Below are 25631 nucleotides of genomic sequence, written 5' to 3'. Positions count from 1 at the left end.
AGGACTTCCGCGCCAGTTCCGGCTGGACGACACGCTTCATGCGGCGGAATGGACTGTCGCTGAGGCGGCAGACGTCGTTGTGCCAGCGACTTCCATCCGCGTACGAAGACAAAGTGATCGATTTTCACAGGTTCGTCACGAGGATACGCCAGAAGAACGGTTTCCTGCTGTCACAGATAGGCAACGCCGACCAAACGCCGTTGATGTTTGACATGCCTCGAAGCACTACTGTGAACGAGAAAGGTGCTCGAAGTGTGCTCGTGAAAACGTGTGGTGCGGAGAAGCAGCGGTGCACCGTAATGCTCGCAGTGACGGCAGACGGGCGGAAGCTGCCGCCGTACGTGATTCTGAAGCGGAAAACAATTCCGAAGGGAAACTTTCCCCGTGGCATCCACATCCGCGCTCAAGCAAAAGAATGGATGACGGCAGACCTCATGGTCGATTGGATCAAGACGGTTTGGGGGCGAAGAGCAGGAGCGCTTCTGCTTCCTTCACTTCTTGTGCTGGACAGCTTTCGGGGCCATCTCGTTGACAGTGTCCGTATCGAGCTGAAGGAGCGGCGCACGGAAATCGCAGTGATCCCTGGGGGTCTAACTTCGCTGCTACAGCCTCTGGACGTGTCACTGAACAAACCGTTCAAGGACAACGTCCGGAGGCTGTACGCAAAGTGGATGGCGGCGGGCGACCACGATTTCACGCCAAGTGGCAAAATCAGGAGACCCTCCGTGGAAGTCCTCTGCTCATGGATTCTCGAAGCGTGGAGTACCATTTCCGACGAGGTGGTCGTCAAGAGCTTTAAGAAGACTGGCATTTCCAACGCGCTCGAAGGGACAGAAGATGACCGTCTGTGGGACAGTGAAGACACTGCCGATTCCTACAGGGAATCGTGCGGCGACGACACTGACGCCAGTGACGCTTCGGACTCGGAATGAACGTTAGGGGGTCAGAGAGTTCAAAAATAAAAGGGCAGTGTTCCATGCATGTAGCTCCTGCGTAATGCGTGCATTTTATTACAAAGGTAAGCCTTACTCTACTTTTATTTTTGGTTATGTTCATGATAGCTATCGTAAGAATTCAGATTAGCGACTTCTTTGCGTTTTCCGTGCTCAGAATATTGTTTCACGGAAAATTTACCCCGCGTAATGATCGCACCCCGAAGTTGGCGTCAATTTTTTTGAAAAAAAAGTGCGATCATTATGCGAGTATATACGGTATAGCGCAGAGTTTCAAGAAGTCCACCAGTGTTTTCTTGTGGCTTCTTGCAACAAATCGCTGCACACCAATTATACCCTTGCATAATTGTTAATGCCTGGGATACACATAGTCACCTTGACTGTGCCCCCCAAGGCAAAGGCCTCCCTACTGAAAAAATCCATATGTCATCTTACGGAAAATATACGGATTCCGTATATTTTCCATATAAAATATATGGATTTTGTGCGGACGTATACGGATGCATACGGAAATTGTACGGAAGATATGGAAAGTAACATATGGTACATAAGGAATTCCGTACGGGACGTGTATGGATATAGTCTTGCGGAACACACGAAATCCGTATCTCTTATACGGACAGACCCATGCGGAGATACGGAATATATGGAAACTAAGATACGGAACGTGCGGAAACCGCATGGGCATACGGAAAGAACAAGCGGAATCCGTATCTGCTATGGAAATGCCCATGTGGCGATAAGGACTATATGGAAAGCATGGTGTTCTGCATAAGGAGCATAGGCGTGCGCAGGGTTCCCCTTCAGGGGGGCCGAAGGTTCGTCGTAGCGCCCCCCTCCCAATTATGTCAGCGCCCCCCCGGGGGGGCGCCCCCCCCCCCGTGTCGCAGCGCCTCCTTCCCTATTATGTCAATGTGTGGAACTAACTTTGCGCCCCCCCCCCTCTGAGGTGAATAAGGGGGGCGGCCCCCCTGCCCCCCCTGTACGCACGCCTATGATAAGGAGGACGCATGGGCGCACTGGTGGAATTGAGTGGAACCCATTTGTGTGATACGCATGTGCGGAAAACATTTGTACGGCTGAAGTGAAAATATTTTTAGCGCATAAGCTTCCCTATGAAATATGCAGAATATTTATTTATTTATTTCTGAATACTGCAATAATAAAAGATCATATTAGGGCAATTAAAAAATAAAGATATGCAGGCTTGAATACACAAACAAGGCACATTAATTAATGCAGGAATAAGAATGATATATATGCAAAAGTACAAAACACAAATAGACTTACCAGCACAAAAATATAACCCAATGTGAGTATTCACTCGTTCATAGTCGTCTGTACAGTATGATGTTCATACGCGTCTACTCACACCCCTCAACACGCACCCATACTCAGACTCACGGCTACTCACACCAACGAGTATTCACATGGTGTCTACTCACACCTCTCGACGACTCTTACTCACACCTACTCACACCGATGCCTATTCACTCACGTTAACCACCCGTCAACACTCACTCATGCCTACTCTTATTGATGAATATTAACTCATGTTCATACTCATGCCTACTGCCACCCCTCAACACTCACTCATACTCACACTCATGCCTACTCACACTGATGAATATTCACTCATGTTCATACACACATCTCACATCCCTCGTCACTCACACTCATACTCACGAGTACTCACTCATGTTTATACTCACACCGACTCACACTCATTGATACTCCCTCACGACCATACTGCACACCGACTCACACTCATGAGTAACCACTCATGCTCATACTCAGATTTGCTTACGCCCCTTGTCACTCACTCGTAATCACACTCACACCTTTCAAATGACTGTGAGTGTGTGTACTCATGAGCATAGGTCGGCAAAAAATGTGGAGCTCACTCAGGCTCACTCACCAAGCATATTTTGCCTTCTCACTCGGACTCAGACTCACCAAAAGTTTTCTAAACCAGACTCACTCGGACTCAGACTCACTGAAATTTTTGTCAACCGGACTCACTCGGACTCAGATTCACAAAAATATTACTCAGCCTGACTCACTCAGACTCAGACGCACGGCTCGATCTGAGTCTGAGTCGACTCATTAGTGAGTTTGCCGACCTATGCTTATGAGTGAGTATGCCGAGCTGATTTTCACATCTTCCCTAGGTAAAAGACCTGTATACTCATTGATGGTTGCAAATGAATCAGTTCAACAAAAGTGAGTTTTGTATTCATAAAAATATTTGTCTATATTTATGGATTGGTTAACCAGAAGCTGTACAAAGTGGGCTAAAAGTAACATGCCTTAAAAGTTCTTTAGCTGTGGTTAAGCACAGCGTGAAATTACTAGTTTAACCCATTGTAGTAGCACATGAGCACTGGCAACAAAGACACATTCTCTTTGCCATAAAACGACTCCACGAAAACTGTTTTTCTTTTGTTATAATTGTGTGTTATTGAACTTCTTCTATTCTCAATATTAAACCAACAATGACTTCAATCAAAGAAGACCCAGTGGCCTGTAGGCCTTGCTGTTTGGAAAGATTCACATTGAACAAGCACTTTCTCTGAAGCAGTATTAGGCAGTACTTCCTTCATTATATACATATGTGTACGTCATAAGAGCATACTCAGAGTCACCTTAATATCGCTTGCACACACTTAAGTTCTGCCTAAAAGACCACATTAAATATATATCAGAGATCACGATTTAAGGTATACACGTGTAAATCGTTCATAAACTAGTGGTGCTACCTGCGTGTCCTCTTTTATATGATGCAATTTTAACTTCTCTGGTACACTGGTCTTAATTAAATACGTTTTCTTACATATTGTGATATGCGTACGCACAGTGTTGTACATATGAATACTTCATGAAACAAATGTATGCAGTTTTTGTTAAAAAGCTTCACTCTCAACAATTTAGTTGCTCAAAAAGGTTTAAGAGCACACATGTGTTCACATAGTTCAGCCATAAAGGAAGTATTGATGTACTCAAATCTGTAGAAGAGAAAGCTCACTGCTCTCATTAAGAGTGACAATGTTGCACTTCTGATCCTACTACTGCAATACCTTTGTCATCAGCTGGTTATACAGCTAGCTGAATAATGCCTGATCTTTTTTTTACATGTTGTCGTATGTGCTAATAAGTAAGGATGCTGTTGAAATCTCAAGTGATCAATAACACATGCGCATCGTCATACCGATGCTCACTGTCAAAGATCCCAAACCACATGTCGACCTTCTTGGTTATCAGTTTTCATGCAAGTTATCAACTAGCCAACTGTAAAATACAGAAATATGAAGCAAATTTGCCTCTTTGCTCTACTTTCCTATAGACCCTCAGTGTTGATGCACATGATTAATACCTATTTACTATACTACAAGGGTACATAAAATGAAACAGAAAATAAAAAGAGGTAAAAGACGAAAGAATTAAAGGCAGGCTGGTTAACCAGGTTGAACTGACTTGCTGCCCTACAGTGGGAGGGAAGGTGATCAGAAAAAGAATTACTCATGAAAGCACAAGGGATGTGTACGCACACATAACCATGTTCATCATTGATGCACCTATGAGGAGTGAGGACTCACGTTCGTACTCACACCTACTCACTCATATTCATACTCACGCCAACTCACTCTGACTGTGTACTTGCTCACGTTCATACTCAGGTTTGCTCATGCCGCTCATAACAGTTTAGATCATTGCTGCGTGGACAGACATGTGCAACACAGAGAGTGCAATAAAGTGAGGACGCTTGAGGTTCACCCTCAAGAGTGGAGCGCGATAGTGTAATCGCGGGGCCCCGAGTGCATCATCATCTCATTTGCTAGACTGGCTTCAGTTCTCGGTGGATGCCTCAACCGTGCCGCAAGGAAACGAACGTCTGTGCACGTAACATGGGCCATTTCAAACTATCCTAGAATGTCTATACTGCAAGTACAGTTGTGTAATACCCACTATGCTGTAGCTCGTCCTTTTGGAAAGATTGAATTTTCAAACAATCAACATTGTACACTTTCCATCTCTTTACTTTGTGCCCCTAATTTTTTGTTTAGCTCGGTCACTTTTTGCAGTCTTTATTTTTCAATATCGTCAAGTGGATAACGCCAAAAAAGAGAAAAATAACCGGTGTGCAAGCAAACACATTGCCACGCACATATTCTAATATAATGTTTTTTGTGGTATTTTGAAGTTTCAGCACTCAACACGCTAACAGAAATAGCAGCTACATCAATGTCAATGAAAAAATTAACTGACTAGGACTCGAACCCACGCATGGGCGTCCGGAGGGGGGTGCAAGGGGGGGCGGCTGCCCCCCCCTGGAATTTCGGGTAATATCTTTCTATGCAGTAGCAATAAGCCGCACACGTTCATTAGCACACAAAAGGTCCGCACATCTGTGTGAAACGGCCTTCAGGATTGCCAGCCAACTTTGCACGTTATTACATATATTATTGACTAACCTTGCCGGTCAAGTCACGGTAGTGAACGCCTCCCCCCCCCCCCATGGATGCACCCCCCTGGAAAAATTTCTGCGGACGCCCTTGAACCCACGTAAACAAGTAGTGATCTCTACGCGCGAGCCTGCTACTGCAGCCTGCTACGCCACCCGCAGACTGGTCGTGACTTCTCCCTAATGTAATAGATGAAAGTGTTTACGCTCTATCTGAGAGTGCGTAGTAGGTACAATATGAGATCATACTTATTATTGCGGGCATACATTTTGGGACCGTATCTACGCCTCACACCTTTCTCGTATCTTTTTACTATGGTTGCCGATCGCTCGCGTATGAAAACACGGATGCTTACACACAAGCAATGTAATTTACACAAGCAGTTGAAGCTTGTTCCCCCGAGGCTCACTTGCGATTAATAGTCGGCCATCGCGCGCGCGAAACTGGAGTGATACGCTGTTAACCCTTGCGTCTAGCTGTGTTCCACTCCGTGGCTGTCTCGCTCGAACACGAATTCAGCGCGGGAAATGAAGCACATGGCAGTGCCAGGGGGATGAAACTTCGCGGTTTTTCTGTCCCGTGACCGCAGCGATCCTAATGTTTGGGGGCTGTACTACCTACGAGCATAAATGAACGTTGTTGTTCCGTTTTATATTTATTACCAGGTTACTTATTAACTCCGGAGTATTTAATAGGCAAGTGAACCTAAAATTTGCAGTTCGAGATTGCGAAAATACGAGCGCCACCCGGAGTGGAAAGCGGGAACTGCATCGTCCTATCTCTGACGGCAAAAAAGGGGCGTTTCTTGTCGCGCGCCCACGTATGCTACGGCCTACGGTGTCCCAAGGACCGCTTTTACCACCGTAAAGTTTGTTTCAGCGAAACCCTTACAAGCTTCAGCGAAACAGACGCATCAATGGATTCGTGCCGTCATCACAAATCGTACTGTGCTGAGTGGTGTCGAAATTTTTCACGCCACACCGGCATAAAATTCTTTCGGATCCCGGCGGACGAAAGGTACGATCTGCATGCTGCTGGTTTTGTTTTTCTACGCTTGCACGGCATATCGGGATGTGACTTTTGTATGCGACTACAGACGTAACATATTCAAGTTGTGTTTTTACTGTATAAATGGTACGTTTAGGCAATAAAACAGTCAAACAAACTCTGCTCTTTATTCTTCTTTCACTTATCTGTACACGTAAACAAAAACAATGTCTTACTTAGAATAAGTGCTGCAAAAATAGGTGGATGGGCAAACCTTCATCAATCAGAACGCAACGATTGCTGCTTTGATTATGTGGCGGATTGCGCAACAGGAAGAAGGTCGCGCGCTCGCCATTTGAATACCTTCTACTCGCTCAATTTGGCTTGCTGGTGCATCCCAATTGAATTTGGCGTTAAATCGCTCCCCCCCCCCTCGCCACTCGCACCCTCAGTCCTCATCAAGATGGCGTCCCCCAGTGCATGTCTGCAATGCGCCGCCATGTTTTAGTACCGCCCCCAAACACCAGGCGTTCGTCCGGCGCTGCGAGCGAATATCGCGTTCCATGGAAGGTATAGGAAGTTTCACTCCCCTGGCAGTGCCGCGCGTAGCGGCGACATCAGCTGATCACGCCGGCTTGCTTCCCTTTGCTTCAACGCAACGAAACATCATGCCTTGCAAGATGACATACTGCATTACGTAAAAGTGTAGTCATCCTACGATTCACTGAGGACGTACATACAACTATTGTAGAGTTTTGCTTCAGCGGCAAGTATCGACCGTAAAGCCGCACTACTATGTCCGTGGTAGAAGCAGTAGAAACCTGTCGTCTGCTAGAACAAAAAGAAAAAAAGATCTACTGAAAAACCATTTACCTTGTCTCGGATAAATTTTTCTTCAAGATAAGTCATTATTTTTAAACTATTTTGCCCAATAACATGTATTCTCTAACAATTTCAAACGGCGACGTTTTTTTTTTTTTTTTTTTCACGAACAACAATTCAAGCTAGATCCATCCATAGCCGAAGCCGGATGTTATTTTCCTTTGTTTGCGAGCGTCTCGCGTTTGTTCTCGTCCACAAGAAGATTCAAGGTAAACGCATTAAATTTACCTAAGGAAGCTTCGTTCCTCGTTTGTGCGGTGTGCGAAGATTGCGCGCAATTCCCGCTGTTCTCGGAGTGCCGATGAAGTACGAGTCGTTCAAGAAATCAACGAAATGTGCGGGCGCTCGAATGACTCCTTGGCTGACGCCCGGTGCCACCTTCCAGACGCCAGTGCGAAAGAAACTAAAGGTAAGTGGGACAGCCTAATATGTAAAGTATGCAACTCAGCGCAAGGCTCTGTTACCGCACTCGGACGTGGCGTCGTAAAGAGGCAGCCTTACGCACCTTTGCGAGCGACGGACATTGTGCGCGTTACCGATTCGCTTTGACTACGCTGATCTGAGCGGAGCCATGGCGCATCGGCACGGCCTTACGGGAGCGAATTCGCGACAACTGCGAGAATACGCATGTTTGTGATGATCGATTTTTTTTTACGTGCATTGCAGTCTGCAGGACGCAAGTGGCGCTTGCTTCGTTCGTTGTTGATAAATCAAAGCTTGCAGCGCCATTTGCTGCTGGGCAGCATTTTGCTCATGTTCTTGGACTATATAATTTGTAACGTGGCTCAGTTCACCTAGCCAACCACTTAAATGGGGATAACGAGCCTACATTCACGGTGAAGTGTTTATTATGCGCTTAAACGCTGGCTTGAGCTAGTTAAACGTAATCGTTTGTTTGCCTTGTGTAGGGAGAGGTGTTAAAAGAATCTGTGTGTGTGTATGCACGTCGCCTTCGTGTGTCAGTAATATGGCACCAGCCAGCATCCACGTTGGACATCTGACGGTTATGAAAACTTTCATGCACAATGTGAGACATCATATTCTGTCAGAGTTTCGCTTCTTATACATTAATGTGCTGCCAGCATGTAGTAGAATACATTACGCTGCTGTGTCGCAGTGGTGTGATTATCACAGTGCTGTGAGGTTGCTGATGCAAGGATTTATAGGTACGATGCAGGAGAATTTCCCATCTGACTAGCTCATCAGGCATGTGCGTGTTTTAGCGCAAACAAGACAAGGACAGAAGGCTGACATGTAACGACAGGACCAGCACACAGTTACGTGTTACCCTTCTGTCCGCATCTTGTTTGCACTAGAACACCTATGTTTGCATACTTTTAGCAACAGGCTTTTCTGTTATGCTTTCCTTGCCCATTTTATGGTACAGTACAGTCGTCAGCAATACGAGTGTAAGCACTGAAATTAGCATTTAAAGGTCAGTGACTAAATGCATAGTAATGAACAGCATAAAGTAAGAACGAGAGACATAAATAAGAACAATGCGGGACAAGCACAGACTGTCAAATGAAACATTTATTGCACAAGACCTTGCCTAATTTAGCATTAGCCGTACACCTCGTGCACGTGAGGGTCCGGCTAGAAAAAACAAGTTACAAAATCAACAGCTTCATTGATTTTGTAACTTGTTTTTTCTAACCGGACCCTCATTTGCACGAGGTGTGCGGCTAATGTTATTTAGGCAAGGTTCTGCGCAATAAATTTTTCAGTTGACAGTCTGTGCTCGTCCTGCATTGTTCTTCCTTCTGTCTCTTGTTCATAATTTGTGCTGTTCATTACTATGCATGCATACCAACTAGCGTACATATCAAAATAAATGAAGCATATATAAGCGTGCTTTTTAGCAAAGCAAACTAAGCTATTACATTGAACACCTCACAAAAGACCGCTGCATGCTTACTTTCCACTCATTCAGGTGTGCTTGAAATACATTTCAACTCCTCAGCACACTGGCAATAACCCTAGTAGCACCAAATGTTGACACATTGTCGCCGCCACATTGAGAAAGTTACGTGAATGTTGTGGCATCATTGCTTGCTGCTAGGGAACACTTCACACTGGGGGCAACATTAACCATTGTTTGAGTTTTATCTTTAAAAAAATGTTGGCGTGCCTATAGGGAGCTTACACAGTGGGGGGGGGGATATAGGTGGCTATTTTGTTGTCATAGCCAGTCGAGGCGGTAGTCGGGAAAGTGCGCGCGGCAGCAGCTCTCGCTTCAAAGTTTCTGCCGCGATGATGCACTCTGTGGTATATGTTCCCCTTGTATTGTAGCGAGCATATATAGCTACTCTACTGTAGAAGTTGCACCCAAAGTAAAGCAAAGAAGTTGCAGTTGGAGAAAGATGGTTGCTGCGTCTACAACACACCGAAGGGCACACGGTAAACCCTATACAAACCATGCATTTTTGACCATGTCGAGCAACAGTTTTTCTCAAAACCTAAGAGAGTTATCCGCGTAATACAATAATAATTTTCTTCCAAATTTGGCACTCTTTCAACTGCACCAGATTCATTACAATTTGATTATTATTACTTTTTTCAGTGAACTTTTTACCACTAGGACCTAAATTTTTGGTTAATTTGCATCTTTCAAAATTTGTAACACAGAAACAATGAAGTGCCTAATTTCAATTCTGGTACAGTATTTGTATGCACTTACGCTGAATATAAAGAAAAATAATGAACTGGCTATCTTGAAATACATGGAAAATAATGGTAGCTAAGTAATAAAAAACATAGTTTTAAGTCAATCAAGGTTAAAGTCAGAAAACAGCTGAAAGGGGATCTCTTGCCACAAGCAAAGTTAAACTATTTTATTTAGTACCTACAAGGTTGGTAATCATTGCCAAAGTCTTTTTTTTTTTGTAGTCTTGCTTGCCTTGCTTCTTACGTGACATTAGGAAAATTAAATTTAGCACAAAATGACACAAGGACGAGAAGGGAGGACACAACACATGCGCTAACTTTCAACAAAATGGTTTATTTCAACCGAAGCATGAATATATACAGTGGTGATGCTCAAACGCTACAGCCAGATGTCATGCGCAGGGAAGAACCTTTTTGTCATTCTGATTTTAGCAGGAGCTGTGCAGAGAAGTGATATTTTCTTATCACAACCTTTTATACAAGATATGTGCACCAACCACAAAACTAATGCATGTTCAAAAAATACAATTCTTTTTCTGACAGGGACGGCGTGCTTACACAATCGCTACCCAACTGCGATTTTGGCGGCTTCTACTATTAGTCTCGTTAGTTCATCACGGTTGGTCAATAACACCTTGGTGTTCCCACAACCTGAGGTGCACCCACAAGCGCTGCAATGCATCGCGAGCCAGCCATCGTTACCCTTCTTCACAAGGCTGAAGTGCTCTCGTAACCTGTCATTTAGACAGCGCCCCGTCTGTCCGACGTACTGCTTTCAGCAAGAGAGGGGACTCTGATACACCACTGCCTCTTTACAGTCCACGAACTGAGTCCTAAGTCTTATCCTGCAAGCAGAGGCGTTTTGCGGTGCTGGACTACTCAGTCTGCAGAGTGGGTGCACCCCAGGTTGTGGGAACACCAAGGTGTTATTGACCAACCGTGATGAACTAACGAGACTAATAGTAGAAGCCGCCAAAATCGCAAAGTTGGGTAGCAATTGTGTAAGCACACCGTCCCTGTCAGAAAAAGAATTGTATTTTTTGAACATGCATTAGTTTTGTGGTTGGTGCGCTTAGCTGGTATAAAAGGTTATGATAAGAAAATATCACTTCTCTGCACGTCTCCTGTTAAAATCAGAATGACACAAAAGTTCTTCTCTGCGCATGACATCTGGCTGTAGCGTATGAGCATCACCACTGTATATATTCAAGCTTCAGTTTAAATAAACCATTTTGTTGAAAATTAGCGCACGTGTTGTGTCCTCCCTTCTCGTCCTTGTGTCATTTTGCGCTAAATTAAATTTTTCCGAATGTCTTACCAACAAGGCCGAATTTCTCCCCTTGTGCAGTTCTTATGTGAGCTGTCGTGCAGCTCTATTCACAATGTATCGTCGATTGTGGTCAACTTCTTTCAGCAAATTTACTGTGCTTTGGCCAGGCTTCAGTCCTAATGATTTCAGAATTTCGGCACGTGCGATACTGTCATCATTAGATGAAAAGAAAGCATCCATCGTCGCAATCTTTAAGACTCTGAAGCCTAAACAAAGAGCAAGGACCTTGTGACACAATTTCGATTAGCTCAACACTTACACCACACAGTTTGCATGCGCAGTTCTGTCTAATTGCATCACAAATAATATTGATGCCCATTAGAGGGTACCCGTTGTCACCCTGTGCGCGAGTTGCCTTGAAGGACGCTGAAAAGGCTGGGATTCAACGACTAAGAGTGTGATGGTTCAGTGTTCGGCACCTCAGTACGTCGCTAGCATTTATTCGCATTTACAAGACAACTGAATTAGTTGCCACGAAATATACTAGGCTTTCTCTTCCCTCAGCATCTCAACTTATCGATTGGCATGACAGACACAAGGTGTAATGACGCTAGGAGCTAAAAGTGTTTGAATAGACGCGCTCTGAACCACGAATGTGAATAAATACGCACACAGAATCTCCGGACTGTCTTAGCTGAAAAATCGGGCATGCAGAAAGTTTGCCGACAATTTCAGAAAATGGACTGTAAGCAGTGATGGGAAAGCTGCTACAATTGCTCCAAGCTGCTACATTTCATTAAAGCTGCTACATCCATGCTACAAATGAGCAGAATTGCTCCAAAGCTGCTACGCATAGCCTCCGAGCAGGGGCGTAGCCAAGGGGGGGGTTGGGGGGGTTCAAACCCCCCCCCCGAAATTTTTCAGTTTTGCTTGCGTATATAGGCACGCACACATACAAACGCACGCACGAACACACATAAAGTATGGTTGAACCCCCCCCCCCCCCCCCCCCCCCGAAAAAAATTTCTGGCTACGCCCCTGCCTCCGAGATTACCTGGCAATGCGCCGCTTTATCCCGGAGGCCACCGTCAAGGGGATTTGTTGGCTCTGTTTGTGAAAAATGCTGGTGAACTTCTTACAAGGTTCCTAAAACTGTTTCAGGGAACCGAACACCTGCTTCACATTCTTTATGATGAAATGGTGATGCTGCTAAAAAAATCTTGGGAAGGTTTTTAAGGACCGAAGTGTTTCAGGCAAAGTCAGGCAGTCAGCTTGCATTCATTGACGTTGAGTCCTCTCGGAACTGGAAACAACATGTAGAGGTAGGAGCAGACACCGAAGAAGCTATTAAGACCTGGACTGCTGCAGAGAAAGCTGCGTTCCGGCTAGGAGCAAGGTTGTTCTACATTACATGTTCGAAGTACTTGATGGCAAAACTTCCTCTTGAGAATCAGATGCTCCAACATGTCAGGTGCCTGCATCCGAGCAATCATAGTGCGGAATCTTCAAGAGACACCTTCATATATCTTGCAAAGTGTGCACCCCAGGTGGTTCAACCCGCTGAAGTTTCATCTCTTCTTGATGAATTGACGGTGCTAAACTTGAACCAGTTACATGCAGGTTCTGACATGCCACTGGACAAATACTGGTATCAAGTTTTCATCATGAAAGATGGTCAGGGTGGGCCAAAATATCCGCTATTGTCCAAGCTAGTCAAGGCACTTCTATCACTTCCGCATGGCAATGGCGATGTTGAGCGTGGATTTAGTGAAAACTCAAGAGTCCTGCACGACAGGTCAAATCTTTCTCTCTCAAGCGTAAATGGCATACGTCAAATAATGTCATATTCAAAGAGGTTTGACAGTGACCCGTGCTCATTTCCAGTCAATTCCGATGTCATCAAGGCTGTCAAGGGGGCATCAAGACGGTATGCGGAGCGCCTTGCAGCTGAAGAGCGACCATCAAAGCGTATGCGTATAGATGCAGAGCAAAGTTCACCGAATGTGGAACTTACCAATGACCAAGCCAAAAAGGAAGTGGCTGAGGCAGAACGGATGATTAAAAATGCTGACTTGTTGATTCAGCGGGGCATGAAGTTGAAGAACTTCTCTGACATCGAGAGTGGGCGAGCAGTGCTTGCTCAAGCACGAAAAAAGATGGCCGAGTGTATGCCACACTTGCACGCGGAGAAAAAAGGGAAGAAAGCTTAGTGTGTTCCATGCAAGTGACATTCATGTATTGTGTACCTGCGTCTTTGTGCCAACCAGTCTTCATATATTTGTGATCCTAGGCTTTGTTTAAAGCTTGCGTTAGTTGCGCCGTCATTGAACTCATGCGCACACTGTATTTAATACTTCATTTTATTGTATAATAAAAGCATTAAAACGCCATCTGACCTGTTTTTTTTTTTTCGTTTTCGCAACCTGCTACAAAACTGAGGGCAGCTGCTACAAATCATCATTTTTCCTGCTACAAAACCTGCTACAAAACACTTTTGGCCATTCCCATCACTGTGTAAGCACGGAGTGCATACAAGGGGCTTGTCTTGGGTGCGTGTTCACTCACTGTTTGCTTTCAGAAAATGAGGTTCTCAGCTACAAAAAAGACTTTCAAAGAAAAGCACGAATATGCAAAATATGGAGAAAAGAATACACTTCCCAAATTGCAAACAACAAAAATGATTTTTTTTAAATTTTGCCTTACCCTGTGCCCTTGAAGGAGTACTGACACAAATTTTATAAATTTTCGTATTGTTGCTCTAAATAAAAATACTGGCGTCGAGAAACCTAAAACGAGTATTGTGGTGCCTGGGAATGCATCGTATATATTTTAAACACCGCTACCTTAAAAAGACACATTCGGTTTCGATATCGAGGGAGCGGCTTCTCAGTGACGTTTTATAGCAGTGTGACGTTACGGGGATACAGAAACTCGCGACGTACTAGCGGCAAATCTGTCATCTGCTCGTGGTGCACATAAGCAACGATGACTAAATTGTCGTCCAGTGACCCTGACGGTGATTTCTATGATTTAGGCTGCATGCAGGACGCAGAACTCGCTAACTCGGGGGAACTGTCTTGACTTGTCGGGATAATGTCCATTGCAGTAGGGCTGGCTTGCAGATGCTCAGTGACGAAAACTTGAGTCAAATTAAAATATTTTATACGTGTTCTCCAACTCCAGTGTGTGGACAGCGTTGACGCTGCGTACCGAAGAAACGAAAAATGTCCCTTTTTCGATGTCTCAAAATCGTGTCAGTACTCCTTTAACGAGCACGACAAGACGAAGGAGCTATTTTGAGCAGTGTCGTGGTAAATGGCTCACGCACAAGAACAGTCCCAACAAGCATCATGTCCGTCCTCAGCACTTTCTCGCTGGTAGGTAAACCATGCTTGGCTTCTGGAAGGATCCTTAAAATACAACGAAAAAAGCCATCTATGCTCACCCGTTCGCACTTCATGCAGCCGACTGCATCATGTACATAAACTTGTGGCCACGTGTTGACGCCTCGGACATTTGCGAATTATTTGTCTTATGTTTTGTCGAGCTTTGTCATGCAGCAGCAGTGAAGTCATAAATGGCTCTAGGCCACAACATTGTGAGAAGTGGCTAGTTACACGAGCCTACGAGAAAAGTTGGGGCTGATTGCGTCGTGGTCATGACATGAGCAAGTTGTAAGGACGCTCTAACTCCCGGTAAATATTAATTTTATCATTGTTTTATTTCATCTGTACAGTAACTAGGTTGCAGAATCAGTGAAGGCCTCGTTAAAAAGGGACCTTACACATGAAGCCACAACGGTCCTGCGTCGTCGCAGCAGAACCTGATACGTTTCGTGTGTAAGTGGACAAAGAGCTAACGAAAGCCAAGCATGATTTGCCTACCTAAAAGGAAGCAATTCGGACATACGTGATGCTTGTCAGGGTTGTCTATGCGCCAGAGCCATCCACGCTGGCACTGTTCTGATAGCTCCTTCGTCTTGTGCTCGCTGAGGCGCACCTTCGGCATCTTGACGACGTTGCAACCATCTTTCTGTGACTGTAACTTTGCCGTACTTCGCATGCAACTACTACAACCTACAACTGCATCGCTTCCCCGATTGCCAGATCAACTGGCTGTGACAACAAAATGGGTGCTACCTCATTGCCACCATTGGTGCAAGCTCCCTATAGAATGCTTCTGTCTCTTGCATGTATCATCATCATCATCATCATCAGCCTGTCTACGCCCACTGCAGGGCAAAGGCCTCTCCCATGTTCCGCCAATCAACCCGGTCCTGTGCTTTCTGTTGCCACGTTATACCTGCAAACTTCTTAATCTCATCTACCCACCTAATTTTCTGTCTTCCCCTCACGCGTTTGCCCTCTCTTGGAATCCAGTCAGTTACCCTTAATGACCACCGGTTATCCTGCCGACGTGCTACGTGGCCGGCCCATATCCATTTCTTCTTCTTAATTTCAACTATGATATCCTTAACCCCCGTTTGTTCCCTGACCCACTCTGCTCTCTTCCTGTCTCTTAAGGTTACACCTATCATTTTCCTTTCCATCGCTCGCTGCGTCGTCCTCAATTTAAGTTGAACCCTCTTTGTAAGTCTCCAGGTTTCTGCTCCGTAGGTAAGTACCGGTAAGATGCAGCTGTTATATACCTTCCTCTTGAGAGATAGTGGTAGACTACCATTCATGATTTGATAATGCTTGCCGAATGAGCCCCATCCCATCCTTATTCTTCTAGTTATTTCACTCTCATGGTTCGGCTCCGCGGTTACTACCTGTCCTAAGTAGACGTACTCCTTTACAACTTCCAGCGTCTCGCCACCTATCGCGAAGCGCTGTTCTCTGCCAAGATTGTTCCACATTACTTTAGTTTTATGCATATTAATTTTCAGACCTACTCTTCTACTTTCCGTATCCAGTTCAGTAATCATGAGCTGTAATTCGTCTCCCGCGTTACTCATCAATGCAATGTCATCAGCGAAGCGCAGGTTACTGAGATACTCTCCATTAACTCTTATCCCTAATTCTTCCCAATCTAGGGCCCTGAAAACCTCCTGTAAACACGCGGTGAATAGCATTGGAGAGATCGTGTCTCCCTGTCGTACGCCCTTCTTTATTGGGATTCTGTCGCTTTCTTTATGAAGGACTATAGTGGCTGTGGATGCGCTGTAGATTTCTTCCATTATGTTTATATAGGCTTCGTCGATGCCCTGATTCCGCAGTGCTTGCATGACTGCTGATGTCTCCACCGAATCAAATGCCTTCTCGTAATCTATGAAGGCTATGTGTAGGGGTTGGTTGTATTCCGCGCATTTCTCTATCACCTGATTGATAGTATGAATATGGTCTATTGTTGAGAAGCCTGTACGAAATCCTGCCTGGTCCCTTGGTTGATTAAACTCTAATGTCGTATTAATTCTGTTAGCAATTACTTTTGTGAATAGCTTGTAGACAACGGACAGTAAGCTGATGGGCCTGTAATTTTTCAGGTCCTTGACGTCCCCTTTCTTATGGATCAAGATGATGTTGGCATTCTTCCAAGATTCTGGTATCCTCCCTGTCGAGAGACACTTCGTATACAGGGTGGCCAGTTTCTCTAACATAATCTCTCCACCGTCTTTCAACAGGTCTGATGTTACCTGATCCTCACCAGCGGCTTTGCCTCTTTGCATTCCCTTTAGAGCTTTCTTTACTTCTCCTGTTAATACTGGTGGGATGTCAGATTCCTCTGGGATATTACTGCTTCTTACGTTATCATCCTTATCGACCTTAGCGTTGACGCAATGAATGATAATCTGACTAGTATCATTAAGGAGTGTGCAGTGGAAGTCGGGGGTACAGTCGTTAGACAGGACACTGGTAAGCTATCCCAAGAGACGAAAAACCTCATTAAGAAACGTCAAGCTATGAAAGCCTCAAATGCAACAGACAAAATAGAGCTGGCGGAGCTTTCGAAGTTGATCAATAGGCGTAAAGTAGCCGACATAAGAAAGTATAATATGGAGAGAATTGAGCATGCTCTAAAGAACGGAAGAAGCCTCAAAGCTTGCATGTATATCTGTGACTGAAAAACATTATGTAAACTATGCTCATCTCACAAATTGGTTGCAGCACTGTGGAGGCTGCAGGGTGGCTTTGCCAGTAGGAAGGGCGGAAATTCCTGAAGATGTGTTCATTCATGTTGCATCAGCTGCTTGGTGTTTTCATGGCATCTCTGCACACGTGTTGGGTGAGTAAAGTAAGCTGGTAGCAGAACAGGGAAAACGAAAACATGGCAGCACCACTTGAAGCGCGTGCCGTTCACCTTGAATTTATCAAGTTGTCATCGTGCACTGTATAGCCTGTAATTTTTAAAGTGGCATTTCTCTTTGCTTTATATTTGCATCCTCATGCTTCGACAGCAATGTACTTGTGACTGTATTTCGTTGTTTTTACAAGGCTTAACAAGTGTGACTAAACAAACTGATCTCAATAATGACAAAACACACCTGATGCTTTGTTCTCAGCGTAACGTGGTTCATAGCTATAGCTGACTTCACCGTTTATTTGTGGCTGATGGTTGTGGGCAAGCAACAAGCAGGACTTTAAATTCAAGCGGGTGGTCATGGCTGCATGGGCTGTGCCATGTTGCTTCGTAACCACAGTTACTGGTGGTTACATATACAGTAAAGGCACGCGACGTACATTCGAAACGAGGTTAACATATCGGATATCACTGTGACAAATCATGTGCCAAACAAATGCAAATGTCTAAAGCGTGCCACTTTAAACGGCCCCTAAACCACCCAGAGGTCGAAATTTAGTTGTGGTTTTGCAGTTGTGCTTAAGTCTACAACGAACACATAACCGTGAGAATTTTTTGAAACTGTGCCGTAATAGTGGAGTTACACGCGTTTGATGATACAAAGAGGCCCTCTCTGGTTTCGCTTTTTCCTTCTCTATGCTTCGTTCGTCAGCTCGTCTCTCTTCCTGGCCGAGTGCTCCTCTTCACCATGCCGGGTGGAAGGGTGACGAGCGGACAAACAGGCATTGTGGGTGCTGAGCAGATGAAAATGTTGACATCGCGGTAACACTGAGGAGCTGAACACTGCCGAAAGGCCCGGAGAGAAGAAGAGATTGTTTCTAGGAACTTGTAAGGCGCCCGCGGCTCGTAGTGCTGCCACATTTGACATTGTTGATCGTGATGACATTCGGAACTCGATGCGTGCATTTACTTGAAATGTTAAAAAAATATCAGAGGTGATTTAGAAATCTATGCAATTACTTATAGAATTATGTTTCGCTGTGAAAACATATGGCTTGCTTACACCTCATAGCTTCCACCCTGCTGCATCCAGTTTGTGGGACGGAGTATACATATCAACAATAAAAAAAAAGATGAAAAATAACTCAGTATCACTAGTCCAATTCCAGCAATCCCAAACCTGTAAATAATAACTGAACTGCTAGTACTGCTATAATGAAACCCATTCACATTGAATCAATGGTAATGAAAGTGTCATATTAGGAAAAGTTTCGCAGGAAAGCTCAGGAGAAGGCTCTCTTGCTCCTTGAATGCAAAGCAGATACCCTGCTACTGAGACGTGGATAGATATCATCTAGTGGTCACATTACAAGCAGGATAAAATATTCCGTTAAGATGCTTTGCTTGCATGTTATAATGAGAGGGGTTTTTAAACGAAGAAACCGTTGTCACTTTGCTCTGTATTACTGAAAATTGCTTTGATATGCCTTTTCCTTTTAGGCGAATGGTTTACCTACACGATAGATGTAAGTTGATTTTGGATAACATTATAAATGCTCTTAAAACTTTGTTGACTGTACAGCTAACTTATTTTTAAAATATGTCGTGGTAGGCATGAATGCAGTAGGCAATGTGCTTGATTAATACGTAATGTGACAAAAATAATAGTACTTAGTATTACAGGATGCATACGTTACATGTCTCGAAATGTAAGTGATATTGAAAGCATGGTAAAAGTATGTGTACAAGTTTTTGTTTCACTCCAACAAAACATCCAGGCCATACTCACTATGTGCGAACAAACAGCTTCTGCCCTTTTTAACTCATCTCATCTCTTGGTGGTCAAAAGAAGCATCGATACTGCATATCTTTCCTTCGTCAGGCTACCTATCTGAAACACTGAATCCCGTTCATCTTAACTGTGTGCGAGTTGGTCCCTTTTTAATAAGTTTCTGTGTGTGTGTGTGTGTGTGTGTGTGTGTGTGCATGTGGACGGAGGGGGGGGGGGGCACACCACCTGTCACCCCGTGTGACTTGTAGATTTTCTGTTGTTTGTTCCACAGATACCTCGTAATCTGAAGAAACCAGCAGAATGCATCAGTGTCAGAGTTGGCTCTTGTAGCGCATGCAAGTAAGATATGGTTTGCAGAATCAGTCATTCTGCCACTTGCACGAGAAAGGGCTACAGGAAGTGGTGTTGAACGCACTTGGTTAGCTTTGAATTGAGCAATCTTGAATTTCATTTTCGTACAGCATTACATAAGCTAGGCATTACAGGTCTTATAGCGGTACGAAAAACATGCAACGAGCAAGGCTAGAAATACAAAAATTGCACAAGGAGGTTCAACGCAAAACTTGGTTCACTTGAAATATTTGGCGTGAGCTCTGCGTGTTTTCCAGCATAGCTCCCCCATTTCACAATTCAGCTCATGCAGACCAGATTGTGTTAAGCACGACACTCATTTTAACATATTAACATGGCTGAAAGCATGAAACAATTAAAGGGACTGACAACCAATTCTTGTGGTACTTGTTTTCTTTAGTTCACTGGAAAGCTAACTAGTCACTGTCTTAATCATGGAATAGTGACGCTGAAAGTGCTGTGAAAGATTTTCGGGATTTTTGGATCTGTGGCTACTATGAAGTTGTCTACACACAACACAGGCGGCAAACAGTGGGAGGTCAACACGACAGTGGCACGAGTTTATGCACTGCAGTTTGGTGCACATGCGTGCATTCCGCATGCGTGTGCCACGGCTCGATATGTCCCACTAGTTGCCACGAAGCCAACGCTGCTTCTCAGCCTCAACTCCTTTGCCTAGTAAGCAGCACAGAATAGGACGGGGATAGGTAATAATATAATACAGTGTAATTTTGAGCACTAATTATGGTGCACAATAAAGCATCAAACTATGTACAGCAAACAGAACGACTCGATAACACATCATCAGGCATCTTCTGCTAGGATGCATGGCATCCTAGCATGGCTTTTTGTGCACTGTTCAGATGTAACATTTTTTCGCATTACCCCCCTTATGCAATGCCTCCAGGGGCCTGTAAGGTACTTTTAAATAAATAAAAATAAATAAATACTGTTTTTTTTTACCTTTAAACACAATTTAAAAATGTAATCTTACTCAAATTGCGAAAAGCATGCCCTGCAATTCACGGTCTTTTTATTTCCGCCAGGATCTAATCACACATTCTGGCCAGTTGTCGGTCCCTTTAATGATTAATAAATCTTTGCATATTTTTCAGTATAGTACCACCATCCAACATAAGCCATTTCATAAAGAAGCCGTCCAGAGCATCCAGCTAACGTTGCTTGCCTGTCCAGTTAGGGTTGTGGTTGTGCTGGATGAGCTTTTTATACATACAGTGCATAGTGAACTAACACCTTCAAAGTCAAGCGCAGCTTCAAAACAAAAGAACTAAAATAGAGGTTGCAAATGCAGGGCCTTAACTTTAAGAAGGGTTGCCTCAATGTGCCTTCTGGAAAATGGGACTGTTTTCTTTTGCTGTAGAAATTCGGATACCATAATTTACAATTCTAAAGACCTCATCTACGACCTTGTGCAGGTTGATCATAAGCAGAAAACCAGAAGCGGCAGTGGTCTCCAGAAGAGACCCAAGGACCCCAAGCTCTCTGTGACACAAACAGGAAGGGCACTGTGGTGCATTGAAAACCTGCACCAGTAGTGCATTACCAGTGCACTATGCTGCTGTTTCATCAAGGAGAAAGGAGGTGACCACCCCCAGAGGAACTTCATGCTCTACAGTGTGAGTGCCTGGATGGTTTTGTTTTTGTCCTGTCAGACGTGCTGAATAGTGGGTGAGATTCAGTCGAGGTGGCTAGAGGAATAGGGGTGACAAGTGTGGTAATTTCTCTAGCCAGATAGTGTCGGCTTTTGCACCAGTGCTGTTAGTGGCCCCAAGTGGTGCAGCTGTTCAGAAGTTTCAAAATGGTTGTGGCTGCCGCCACAGATTACTGTAGCTTTGTCACCTCAGTAAATGTTCAGATGCATCAGGAAAAACTCGCTATGTTACTTTCTTCTAGAGCTGCCAGCATTTTGCATTATACTTAAGGTGTTCCGGGCGTAAGAGCACAAATGAGCCTAGCATAGATTAAATGCTGAAATTTTACTCACGGGAGGCCCTGCTTGTATGCTTGGCATTGTTATCATAAGCACCTTGGTTGGGTCAGCGTGTATAGTGAAAAACTGGGTATCCGTTGCATCATGGATGCTACATAATCCATTGATCACATCCAGTGAATCAGATGCAGTGGCATACTGATCAACCGGTCTCATTACAGATAAGGGATGTGTAAATGGGCATTATTTGCAAAAAAAACCATATCAGTACATTCATTGAATAAACCAGGTATAGCACGGACCGCTTATAACAAGTTGCCAGTCACAAATATCTGCACTATAAGCGGTACTGCCCTGTAAACAAAACAACATTTGTGAAAGGCTGTACATCTGAAAAACATGACCAACAGGCACCCGCATGATTACGACTATCCAGGCATGCAACTGGGCGTAAATTTGCCAACGTTGAAAGGTTAACGTCTGCGGACCTGCAGTGTCGACATAGTGAACACGGAAACAAGAAAACAAAAACAAAGAGTGCCGTAGCGGAAAGCCGCCGACTGACTTTTCAGACCTGATTTATGCGGACTTCGCTGTGGTACCACACTGGCCAGAAACTATACGTCGAACGGCTATTGAAATTCCGGGCGCGATGTCCAAAAAAACAGTGGCAACCGTGAACCACCAATCTAGTGTTGCACATGCACTCCCTAGTTTTCAGTGAAGATTTAAGTCACTCCTGAATGCAACAACTGCAAAACGTTTCATTGACTCGGCACCAAACCGCAACCTTGATCGTCCGCAGGCACTAACGACTAGGTAGCTAGTGCTCGTTAGGCCTAGCGTGCGGGAGTTTGCCCCAGACAACACGGCTATCGGGCGTAAAAGATGTCGCACTCCTGACCTAAACAGTGCGCAGCAGGTGTGAAACAAAATTCCGGTCCGCGATCAGAAAAGTCACGCCAACTATCCTGAAAGAGTCTTCCAAGCTTGTAAGTCCACCTGCTGGTGGCAAAGGCAAAAGCTCGGTCGTGTCTTAAAACATTGTCACTTGCTGGGGAATAGAGGTCGCACGCACAGTATCTCGCTCTACGATGAGACTACCGTAAAAACCGGAGTATATAGGTCGGACCGGAATATAGGTCGACCCCCCAAACTTTGAATCTCCAAAAAAGAAATTTAAAAAAATCGCAAAGTATCGTGGCTCACCCTTACCTTGATAAATATGCGACAACCAGCTGCACTGTGGTAACATTTCTTTTTATTTGGTCACTGATATGTAGTTAAACGCCAGAAGGCCACAAAGTGCTGTCACTCAGACTTGTCCGAACTTGAGTCGGATGACACCTGGTCACTAGTAACGTCCCGGAGTGCATCGTCCTCCGTTCCATTCAATGCGTTGCTGATGCAGCATTTGCGAAAAGACTTGCGCACCATCTCTTCCGGGAGAGATTTCCATGCTGACGACACCCAGCCAAAAACGGTCACGAGAAGTGGACGTCGTAGGCGGCCAGCGGGGATCTTGGGATTGTCGCCCAGCATCCACTCATTGTAGAGCTCGCGCACGCGATCTTTAAAGGGTTTGTTGAGCACTACGTCCAGTGGCTGGAGGATTGATGTTAGTCCCCCAGGGATCACGACAAGATCCGTCTTGCCATCGGACAGGGCTCCCTTTACATCGGCCATGAGGTGGCCTCGAAATGAGTCGAGGACCAACATGCTCGGTCGCTGAAAAAGCGCACCGGGTCGCCGATTCCACACGAGCTGGATCCATTCAAGCATGAGGGACTCATTCATGAACCCTTTTTCGTTCGCTCTCACAATCACATCCCGAGGAAAGTCTTCTTTCGGTAGCTCTTTTCTCTTGAAAATGATATAAGGGGGCAGCTTCTTTCCATCGGCTGTGCACGCGAGCATTACTGCAAATCGCGAATGCTCGTTGCCCGTTGTCAAGAGCTTCACAATTGCTTTGATCCTTTAGCGGTCACAGTCGTGTTCGAGGGCATATCAAACCAGATCGGAGTTTGGTCAGCGTTGCCCATGTGTCCCATCATGTAGCAATGCTGTCGACGAAGCGCTGATACTCGACCAGCTTGTGATCGAAATCTTCGGGCAGTTTTTGGCACACTGAAGTATGCCGCCGCAGCGCAAAGCCCTTTCGCTTCATAAATCAGCGCACCCACAATGGCGAGCCCTTCAATTGTGCCCTCGGGAGCCTAGAGTCGCGCGCTATCTCAAGAGCTTTCACGCGGATGCACTCCGCTGTCACGGGCAGCGACCTTGCACGCAGCTCCCGGACGAACTCGGCGAGTAGCGTTTCCAGTTTGGGGTGCACTGCAGTCCGTCCACGAAACGAAGTTTCTCGTTGGTTGCTGCAGGATGTGATGCGCTGCTTTTGGCTCCTCCAGTATCGGACGCTTTTCTCCGATGCACCGAATTCCCGTTGTGCCGCCAGGGGGTATGTGTTAGCACAATATGCAACGTGAAATGGATGCCTTTTATTTCCCCCTGGCAAACAGCGCTCAAACTAAACTGTAATGTCAATTCGATCTCAACACCTTGTCAATAAGTTGTGCCGTCTGCAGCCACATTCAACGTGTTTCTAGCTATGTTTTCTTTTCAAGTGTGCAAGGGTAGAAAAGGTACCGTCGCGTGCATATGTCGTAGAAAACTACAATGAAAGCTTTACAGCCATCTCATGGAGAAGTGTAAACATAAGTCAGCTCGACCGCAATGCAAGCACGTTATGCGGTGAAGCATACTAAAATTCAGAAGGGGCCGCTGTGACGGGACATAGTGTGCATTTAAAAAGAAAGTTCCCGTTTTGCTAGAAAAACTTTCGCGGGCCCCCGAAATGGCTTTGTGGACTCACATTTGAGAACCACTGACCTGGATAAAAGGCAGTGTATATAGAAGCAAATGCAAAGGCATTGAAGATGACGAAATGGGGTGTTTCCTTTTTTTTTTTTGCAATTTCTGTGATATGTGCTGTGCATCTTGCGGTGCAGTTCATGCAAAGCTGAGTGAACATAGGCCTTATAAACAAACGTTGCCTGTGTTGAGCCTGATTCTTTAGTTATAATCATGGCAGCCATTGTTAAAGTTGCGCTTTGCAACTTTATTGCTTCTTGAAGCTTTTATCCTGCATAATGATGCTCTGAAGTCTGATTTAATTTTTCTCCCAAACAAAAAGGGAGATCATTATGTGGCACTTAATAAACAGTCACTTAATTCTACTGTACCTTTTACATTTTAGATATCAGTGTTTAAAATGCGATGAGCCTACTGTATGCGTCATGGCTTTAGCACTATTGCAAATAGCACATCTACTTAACTCTCCCGTTGGCAATTAATGTCTTTCTGCTCACGTAGCATTGACTTCTGGCCTATTTCAGATGCTTTTGAATGTCACGTGGAGAAGTGTGGAAGGCGTTCCTCCATGGCAGAGCGGTGACCGGAGCGTGAGCTACCTGGCAGACGAGCTGGATGTCATTGCAACTGGTGGCGGAAGGAGAAGACGACAAGATGCTCGTGTGGTTGTGCGTGCCAGGGCTTGATTGCGTCTTTTCTCAGACTACACTGTTTTTACTTGTACACATGTAAAATAAATATTGTTTGCTCAATTTGAGATATCAGAAACTGTTGTACAAGTCAGTTTTCGCCTTACAGAAGATAGTTTTTAGTATCCCCAAATGGACGGTACGAAATCCTAATGGGATCCGATGCGGAAACCAAATATATTAAAACCGCATCATGCAGTTTCCGCATGACCACAATTCCGCATGGCCATCTGTATCATACGGCATCCGTAATACCATATTTCCATATATATGGACGCCGTATATACGGAGCTATTGATGCGGAAACCATATATATGGATCGTGCGGATCCGCATCATGCGGATCCATACCATGCGGATCCGTGGGGCTCTTCGATTTTCGGACTTCTGGCAGTTCTCTGGCAGCCAGAGATAGCCAGAGGGTCAGCCAGCAAGTTCCGGTCGAGACAGGAAGCAGCGTCTTGGTCACGTGTGGGAAGCCCGAGACAACCCGAAGCTGCCCCAAGATTACAAAAT

At 44.9% G+C, this 25631-nt stretch overlaps 2 long non-coding RNA genes across 2 annotated transcripts in view; both read left to right on the top strand.

Annotated features, from left to right (window-relative positions):
* The window catches only part of LOC125757575 (uncharacterized), a 34682-nt gene that overhangs the window by 6575 nt on the left and 2476 nt on the right, over positions 1-25631 (top strand). The window lies entirely within an intron of this gene.
* Positions 17352-25195, top strand: LOC119386485 (uncharacterized). The gene is made up of 3 exons (XR_005182286.2): positions 17352-17447; positions 21042-21242; positions 24952-25195. It is a non-coding gene; the product is annotated as an uncharacterized LOC119386485 (long non-coding RNA).

Source organism: Rhipicephalus sanguineus, chromosome 3, assembly GCF_013339695.2.
Source record: "Rhipicephalus sanguineus isolate Rsan-2018 chromosome 3, BIME_Rsan_1.4, whole genome shotgun sequence".
NCBI classification, from domain to species: Eukaryota; Metazoa; Arthropoda; class Arachnida; order Ixodida; family Ixodidae; genus Rhipicephalus; species Rhipicephalus sanguineus.
The sequence above is the reverse complement of the archived record's forward strand: the minus strand, read 5'-3'. Positions and strand labels throughout refer to the sequence as shown.